The sequence below is a fragment of the Alligator sinensis genome, unplaced genomic scaffold, assembly GCF_000455745.1.
Source record: "Alligator sinensis unplaced genomic scaffold, ASM45574v1 scaffold324_1, whole genome shotgun sequence".
Classification (NCBI taxonomy): domain Eukaryota; kingdom Metazoa; phylum Chordata; order Crocodylia; family Alligatoridae; genus Alligator; species Alligator sinensis.
Genome location: NW_005842188.1, coordinates 2,014,676 through 2,022,976, shown reverse-complemented (window position 1 = coordinate 2,022,976; position 8,301 = coordinate 2,014,676). Strand labels below are relative to the sequence as shown.

General features: G+C 42.1%; 1 protein-coding gene across 1 annotated transcript in view; it reads right to left on the bottom strand.

Moving 5' to 3' along the window:
• THSD1 (thrombospondin type 1 domain containing 1) overlaps positions 1-8,072 on the bottom strand; it is a 37,258-nt gene extending 29,186 nt beyond the window's left edge. Inside the window, exon 1 of the mRNA XM_006026297.3 lies at positions 7,937-8,072. The gene's annotated coding sequence lies outside the window, so the exon portion shown is untranslated. The remainder of the gene's footprint in view (positions 1-7,936) is intronic.
• Positions 8,073-8,301: the final 229 nt, after the last annotated feature.

Here is an 8,301-nt window from a genome sequence, read left to right as displayed (position 1 = left end):
CCCCCCCACACACCCCCCCCTCCCCCCTCCTCCCACCAAAACAGATTTACCAGCTGGAGGCAGCTGTGTCCAGCGTCCTTGAGGACTGCTGCCTGTATAGTCTATGGCTGAATCTCCGAATCAGCATCAAATCTCCGGATCCGAATCGAATCGGGACAGTGATCTGAATCACTGAATTGAATTACTGTCCCTCCAAATCAGCTGAATCTTTATCCAAAGCAAATACTTACTGCTCCGCACAGGCCTACTCAAGACATCCCAGCCTCACACTGAGCCTGTTTCAATCTCACGCCTCCTCAACCATCTAATTGCATTTCCTCCTCTCCTTTCTCTTTCTCCCCTCACTTTCCCCAAGCATCTCTGATCTCTGCATCTTTTTCTCCCATCTCTACTTTGTGAAAAAACTACATTGTCCTTTAAGCCTCATCTCCCCATCCCTGGTGGTAGTAATTCTGCCCCTCTTCTTCACCACATTCTTCCTTAAAAGGCCTACTTCTACTCAGGATCCTTCCAGCCTTCTCCTTACTAATTCTCCACATCCACCCATTTTACCTTATCATTGTTGCCCAGGCCTTGTCTATTTGGGAGCTTTCTAAGGTAAGGAAAGCAGCCTATACATTTTCTATTCTATTCAGATCTTTACATCATACTGATTACAATATACCATACTCATGACAGTCCTGATCACAGGACCATAATAGAATGGTCTGGTGGTGATGCTACTAACCAAGCATTTGGCTTTTATTATTATTAGGATTTTCATTACTGTAATAAGCGCTCTAGACAGGGACCAAGACCTCATTGTGCCAGATGCCATACAAACCTGTATGGCGCTCTGGTGTAGTGCCCGAAGACTGGAAGAAGGCCAATGTGGTGCCTATCTTCAAGAAAGGGAGGAAAGTGGATCCGGCTAACTATAGGCCCATCAGCCTGACTTCTATCCCGGGGAAGATCTTAGAAAAGTTTATTAAAGAGGCCATCCTTAATGGACTGGCCGACGCCAACATCTTAAGGGATAGCCAGCACGGGTTTGTTGCGGGTAGGTCTTGCTTGACCAATCTCATTTCCTTCTACGACCAGGTGACCTATCACCTGGACAAGGGAGAAGAGATTGATGTCATATATCTTGACTTCAAAAAAGCCTTCGATCTGGTGTCCCATGATCGCGTCTTGGAGAAACTGGCCAATTGTCGCCTTGGGTCCTCCACGATCCGCTGGCTGGAAAATTGGCTCCAGGGTCGGACTCAGAGGGTAGTAATTGATGGAAGTCACTCGTTGTGGTGTCCTGTGACCAGTGGGGTCCCCCAAGGCTCTGTCCTTGGACCCATACTGTTCAACATCTTCATTAATGATGTGGACACTGGAGTCAGAAGCGGACTGGCCAAGTTCGCCGATGACACCAAACTTTGGGGCAAAGCATCCACACCAGAAGACAGGCAGGTTATCCAGGCTGACCTGGACAGGCTCAGCAAGTGGGCGGACGAGAATCTGATGGTGTTCAACGCCGATAAATGCAAGGTTCTCCACCTTGGGAAAAAAAACCCGCAGCATCCTTATAGGCTCGGCAGTGCTATGTTGGCTAGCACTATGGAAGAAAGAGACTTGGGGGTCATCATTGACCACAAGATGAACATGAGCCTGCAATGCGATGCGGCGGCTAGTAAAGCGACCAAAACGCTGGCTTGCATCCATAGATGCTTCTCAAGCAAATCCCGGGACGTCATTCTCCCCCTGTACTCGGCCTTAGTGAGGCCGCAGCTGGAGTACTGCTTCCAGTTTTGGGCTCCACAATTCAAAAAGGATGTGGAGAAGCTTGAGAGAGTCCAGAGAAGAGCCACGCGCATGATCAGAGGTCAGGGAAGCAGACCCTATGATGACAGGCTGAGAGCCCTGGGGCTCTTTAGCCTGGAAAAGCGCAGGCTCAGGGGTGATCTGATGGCCACCTACAAGTTTATCAGGGGTGACCACCAGTATCTGGGGGAACGTTTGTTCACCAGAGCGCCCCAAGGGGTGACGAGGTCGAATGGTCACAAACTACTTCAAGATCGTTTCAGGCTGGATATAAGGAAGAATTTCTTTACTGTCTGAGCCCCCAAGGTCTGGAACAGCCTGCCGCCGGAGGTGGTTCAAGTGCCTTCATTGAACACCTTCAAGATGAAACTGGATGCTTATCTTGCTGGGATCCTATGACCCCAGCTGACTTCCTGCCCTTGGGCAGGGGGCTGGACTCGATGATCTTCCGAGGTCCCTTCCAGCCCTAATGTCTATGAAACACAGAATAAAAAGACAATCCCTATCTCACAATTTACAATCTGAGTATCAGACCAAAAACAACAGATGGATGCAAACAGAAAAGAGAATATCACTCAGCATGATAGACAGTGGTCTCTGCACATCATGAGCACAACTCCAACCAGGTTATTTTTGTAAGCACCAGAGTGAAGGAGTTATAAGGTGAAATCTGAAGGAGAAGAATGAGATGACTTTGCAGCTCTTTATAGGGAGTTCCTCCAGTGTGTGAGAAGTAGCAAAGAAGATAGCATGAAGGTTTTTATTTATTTATTTATTTTCAAGAGGGAGGTAGAAGCTGGTATCCTGGGCTCATGGGACCTGGGAGCCCCTACTCAATTCTGAATGAAAGATGGTAAGTAAGGTGGGGGACATGCCATGAAAGGATGAAAAAATGAAAACAGACAGCTTATGTTTGCTACGACAGTGAAGAAATAACTTTAAGCCCTTGCTCTGTCACTGACTTGTGTGATCTTGGGCAAGTTACTTAACTCTGTTGTGCTTCAGTTCCTTCCTGGTCAATACCATCTCTCAGAACGACGTTGTGAGGATGAAACTTGTTACAGATCAAGAGATGCTCAGACATTAAATGGGACCCATGCAAGAACCCTAAATAATTGTTTGTATAATGTAACTTTCTGGAGCTACATATAAATAAATAACAGGCGGGTGTATCTAAATCACGTAGATTTCTAAAATAGAAGCTACTGAATGGGATATATTCTGTTTTCACCTATTTAAATGATGTCTCTGGATTTTCCTACATTCTTAGATACACACATGCTTGCTTTGTGATCAAGCTGCTGACTCTACTGCTTTTATACGAACAGATCTGACAGATTCCTTTAATTTCTGGATGGGCTTTTACCGCTACAGCCAAAAATGCAAGAGCCAGCCTAAAGGCAGAGACAGCAGACATTACGACAACGTAATGGTACAGACATAAATGAACTGTTCATTACTTGGTACCCTAGCTGAAACATTATATTATGCTGCAAATCTATATTTGCAGCATAATAAAAGGTCCCATATAAGAGAACTTATTATATGAGCTTTTCTTTAAGAAAGGGTCGTCAATAATTTACTGGATATGTAATAAGTACTATTCATTTCATTTGAAAAGGTTATAAAATAAACTGGACTTAAAACCCTACCACCCTCATGATTTTGACTCTCTGTAGCATTAAGGGGAACAGCTGGTTTTTCCAACAGCAAGTACTGAACTGCCCTGCTTTCATCTTCTCCCCTCTCTAAGTTCCCTGGTAGATCCCTTTGCTTCTTTTGCTCTGCCCCTCTTCTGTACAGGCTAAAGAGGCCTGTTCTCACTATTCAATCTCACCTGAGCCAACCATCCATCCGTTCCTACTTTTTTGCTCAGATTCACTGCTGATACTGTGCCAGGGCCTCCTACAGTCTCAGCAGTTTCTTGGCCTCAGGATCAAGGTGGGAACATGTAGCAGCGGGAAGAACTGCATGTTGGGCCTGCAGGATTAAAGGCTTAAAGGATTCCTAGGAAGAGCAAGTGATCTGCATCAAATATGGACTGGCTGCTCTCAGGAGTCATGACTGGAACTTTCCTTCATGACATTTCCTTCATCTAACCTCAAATGTATCCAGCTATTCCCCTATAACCCAGAAGTCTAGCCAGATTTTAAAGGCACTGCCAGAAAAAAAACAACAGTATTTAAAAAAAGTAAAGTTTTATATAAAATAAGACATATACACAACAAAAGTATAAAAATATCCTAGGGAAAACAGTGTCTGTATTCTGTTTATTAATATAAACATTTTTCCCGTGTTTGTAACCTAATCATTGGTTACAATCTTTCTAATGTGCCTAAAACTGACATTGATTAGAAACTCAACAAGCAAAAAGGTGAAACTGACTAGTTTCTTCTTATTGTCCAAACTGACAAGAATGGAAAGCAGTAATCAAACAGCATGAGCAGTAAAAAGAAAATTATATTTGTAAAATTCTTGTAGTGTTAAGTAAGTGCTTTTTTTTATTTCCAGAGAGGAGCTTCATGATTTTTAAACACATTTTAAGATTCGCCAGTTCCAAAGGGCTAACACCTGCTAGGAAATTCAGATTTTCTAATATAATCTTCCTGCTCTTTATTATATAAATAGAGCACTTCAGATGTTCATCACATCTGAGTCCGAAGTGATCACTGTAGGTTGTATGACAATTTTATAAGGTTATTATGCAGCACTTTATTGAGATTAGGAGTCTCCCTGTTATTACAGAAAGGCACTGATGGCACCAGATACTCTGTGAGTAAGCATTTATTCAAAAGATGTTAAAATCTGCTTCCACAAACAATTGAATTCCCATGTTACAAAGAGCTAGGCTCCTTCAGCTCCTGTTGACATCAGGGTAGAAGAGATGTTCAACTTCTCAGAGTAAGTGCTGAGCAATTGATGGCCCTGGGATCTCAAGTTTAGAATGCATACATGGATGAGACTTCCTCTGAAGGACTGTTATGTAGAATGAATGATGAATTTAGTAAATATCAGAAGATTTGGGAAAACATCCTAGCAATAATAAATAAACTGATGTGAAAAATCGAATGCATTAGGTCACCCTTAGTGGCAAAGGATATGGAACTCTTTCCTTGCCTCTTTAAAAATCTGTGTGTGCAAATTAATTCATCCTGGACTCCACTCATTAATGATGTCTTTATATAGGATATATAGATATAACTGAGGTCAAATGAACTTTACTGATTTATACCAGTCAAATATTTGGTTCAGAGTCTGAAGTACCAACAACCATCAGTGTCAGAACCATCTGAAGAGAACAGGAAAATTGATTTCTAGGCTTTCCAGTGACCGTATATTATATATGATTTTTTTAAAATCTATCTACTTAAAACTAGTAACTGATGAGACTGGACTTCTAGTTAAATTATTAGAAATAATATAAAATGTATTATAATGATGTTATTCATTCTGAATCTCTATATCATAAGAATATAAGAAGTGCCATCCTGGGTCAGATCAATGGTCCATCTATCTTGGTATCCAGGGTCTGACAGGTGTTTAGCAAAGACAGGTGGGCTGCAATATTGTTTAGGAGGTTTCTGTTTTTATGTTGATACTCCAGGTTGCCTTGTAAATTGCTTTATGGTCTTGTCATTCCCCTGTTTTATAAGTTATTTGAGTCTCTTACTGCAAGCTGCCGTAAGCCTTTGCTGGTAAAGGAGGCGTATAAATTTAAATTAATAACAAACAAACAAAAATATTTTTTTATAAGAAGAATATAGGAATGGGGTATATCCAAAGTAATTCAACACCTACCATATCTTCCCTGGCATCAACCGTCATTGGTTTAGGGCTGTCAGAGGATGCATCCCTGACTCTTCTATTTAACAGATCATAGAATCAAAGAAAGTTAGGGTTGGAAGGGACCTCAGGAGGTCATCTTGTCCAACCCCCTGCTCAAAGCAGGACCAGCCCCAACTAGATCATCCCACTCAAAGCTTTGTCTAGCTAAGGTTATTTGAATTGATTTTAATAAAGTATTACACTTGTACTGCTCTATCACCTTAAAAATCTCTGTCATGGATTGGGGCTTTACTGTATTAGCCAAAATGATCCCTGCCCCACAGAGTACACAGTCCAAGATACAATGGATGAATACAACAAACAGCTAAAAGAGCACAGAGATAAATTACAGGCATAGAGAGAGAAAACAATTGTGCCAAAAATAATTTTAAACTAAAAAATCCCCTCAAATAACTTTTCATAAAGGCAGCCAGCAAAACACCATAAAGGGGGTACAGAACTGTTATTAATGCTCCTTGTGTAACTTCCTCCAAACCCATACCAACAGAATATTTGTACCATTATCCACCATCCTATATTCTTTAAAATTAGAAATATAAATGGACTTTGCAAACAGATAAGACAAGCAAAACCTGTCAAATTATACTTAAGAGCAGCCCTGCAAGCAAGCAGTCTGATACTCTGGGGACAGAGAGAAACAAAGACCTGGAGTAGCCAGGAGAGATAAACACACAATATGTTTATATGATAAGTCTACTTTAACTTCTATCTAGGCACTTACATGGTTCCAGTCACTGAAATATCTCAGCATCCCACAAAGATTAATGAACTTATCCTCACACCACTCTCACAAAGAGTGTCTGTTTTAAAGATGGAGAACCATAGCCAAGAGACTTGGGTTCAGTTCCGAAGTTTTTTAGGCATCTAATTCCCACTGAAATCAAACACCTAAAAAGAACTAAAAAGGATGACTCCTAGGTTTCCTATTTCATTTTATATGTGAATTTCTGCCCATTTTCTATGTCTTGTCACATCTCAACTATATAAATGCTCAAAACAAGGGCTCTAGGGCTGGAGGTTGCTGGCCACCTCTTTAGAGAATCTGAGCATTTTATATGGAAAACAATGTGAACAGGAGGTATTTAAGCACCTATGTAGGAGTTAGATGCTCAAATACTTTTGAGGATTTGGATATACTGACCTATCCAGTGTTTCATAGGAAACCTCTGACAGAACTGAACATGGAACCCAAACCTCCTGAGTTCCTGTTCTAGTGCTTTAAACAAAGGCTTCTTTTGTTTAAGTAAAATCACACAAGTCAACCTACAAATGAGATTTTTTTGTCTTCGTTTCCATGTGAACCCCTTTTATGTTTTTTAACCTTTATAGAAGCCACCCAGTAATTAAACAGATAGGTACCAGAGCACTTCTCAAAATACATTTTCTTGTAAAGGTTCAATGCTTTGTGTGATAATAAAGGCAGATCCCATTGTTTGCTGCATGGAGATGTGGGGGTGCGCAGCACTTGGAACGAGTTTGACTAAATCACAGTCAGACTCCAAATTCTCTTGTTTAGGCTGTTACTTTAAAGCATTTTGAACAGAAATAACTACATTCAAATAATTTTCTTTACACTCAGGAACTTCTGAACTTGTGAGCATGAGTCTAGATGCGTGAAAAAGAAGTGTTGCTTTGAGTGTTAGTAGGATTAATTAGGGTTTGAGAGAGAGAGAGGGAGAAAAGTGCTCTGTAATATTTTAGTGGCAGCAAGGGAAAAGATTAGACATGAACCTATGAAAAAGCTTTAGTAACAATGAGCTGACAGCAACTTGACTTAAACACATCCAAACATCAGCAAGATTTTTCCTCTGAACATTTAGGTCCATAAAAACAAACCTGTCCTTACTATGAGCAAGTTAAGGTTTGCAGGGTTAGTGACAGTCCTTGGGCCACATTCTGTGAGAGGCAGGGGAGATTTGCACCTGACAGTGTAACCAAAGCAGACAGACAGATACTAGCTACATCTAGATCAGATATGGAAATGGATATATAGATACAGATAAAGAGAGAAAGAGATATCCAGAGTTAGAGATACAGAATTATAGAAAATGAGGGTTGGAAGGGACCTCAGGATGTCACATCTAGTCCAAACCCCTGCTCAAAGCAGGACCATCCCCAACTACATCATCCCAGCCAAGGCTTTGACTAGCCGGGTCTCTGTCTGATAGAGAGAGAGGTAAATCCAGAGCAGCGGTTTTCAACCTGAGGTCCGCGGACCCCTGGCAGTCCACAGACTAGGTCTAAGGAGCCTGCAAAAGACGGCTATGATCAATGAAAAGCAGCGAACACGCGCACTTACAATTCAAAGTGGTCCGCACCTCCATTCCACATGTCCAAAGGGGTCCACAAATGAAACAGTGCTGAAAACCACTGGTACCGAGAGAGGAGAGAGCAAGGTGTGTTTGTAGATACAGATATAAAGATATAGATATAGAGACAGATATATATAGAGAGAGGTATTATACATCGAGAGAAAGAGAGAAACAGATCCAGAGCTCGAGAGAGGAGCTAGAGCTCGAGAGCGAGAGGTAGGTAGGACGGAAGCAGAGAGCTAGTGGTAGAGAGCGAGGAGGAGACAGCGCCGGAGCGGGAGGCGGAGGCGCACTAAGAGCGGGGCGCGGGCCCCTCCCGCAGCTGCAGCCCGGCGGGACGGAGGCGGGCGCC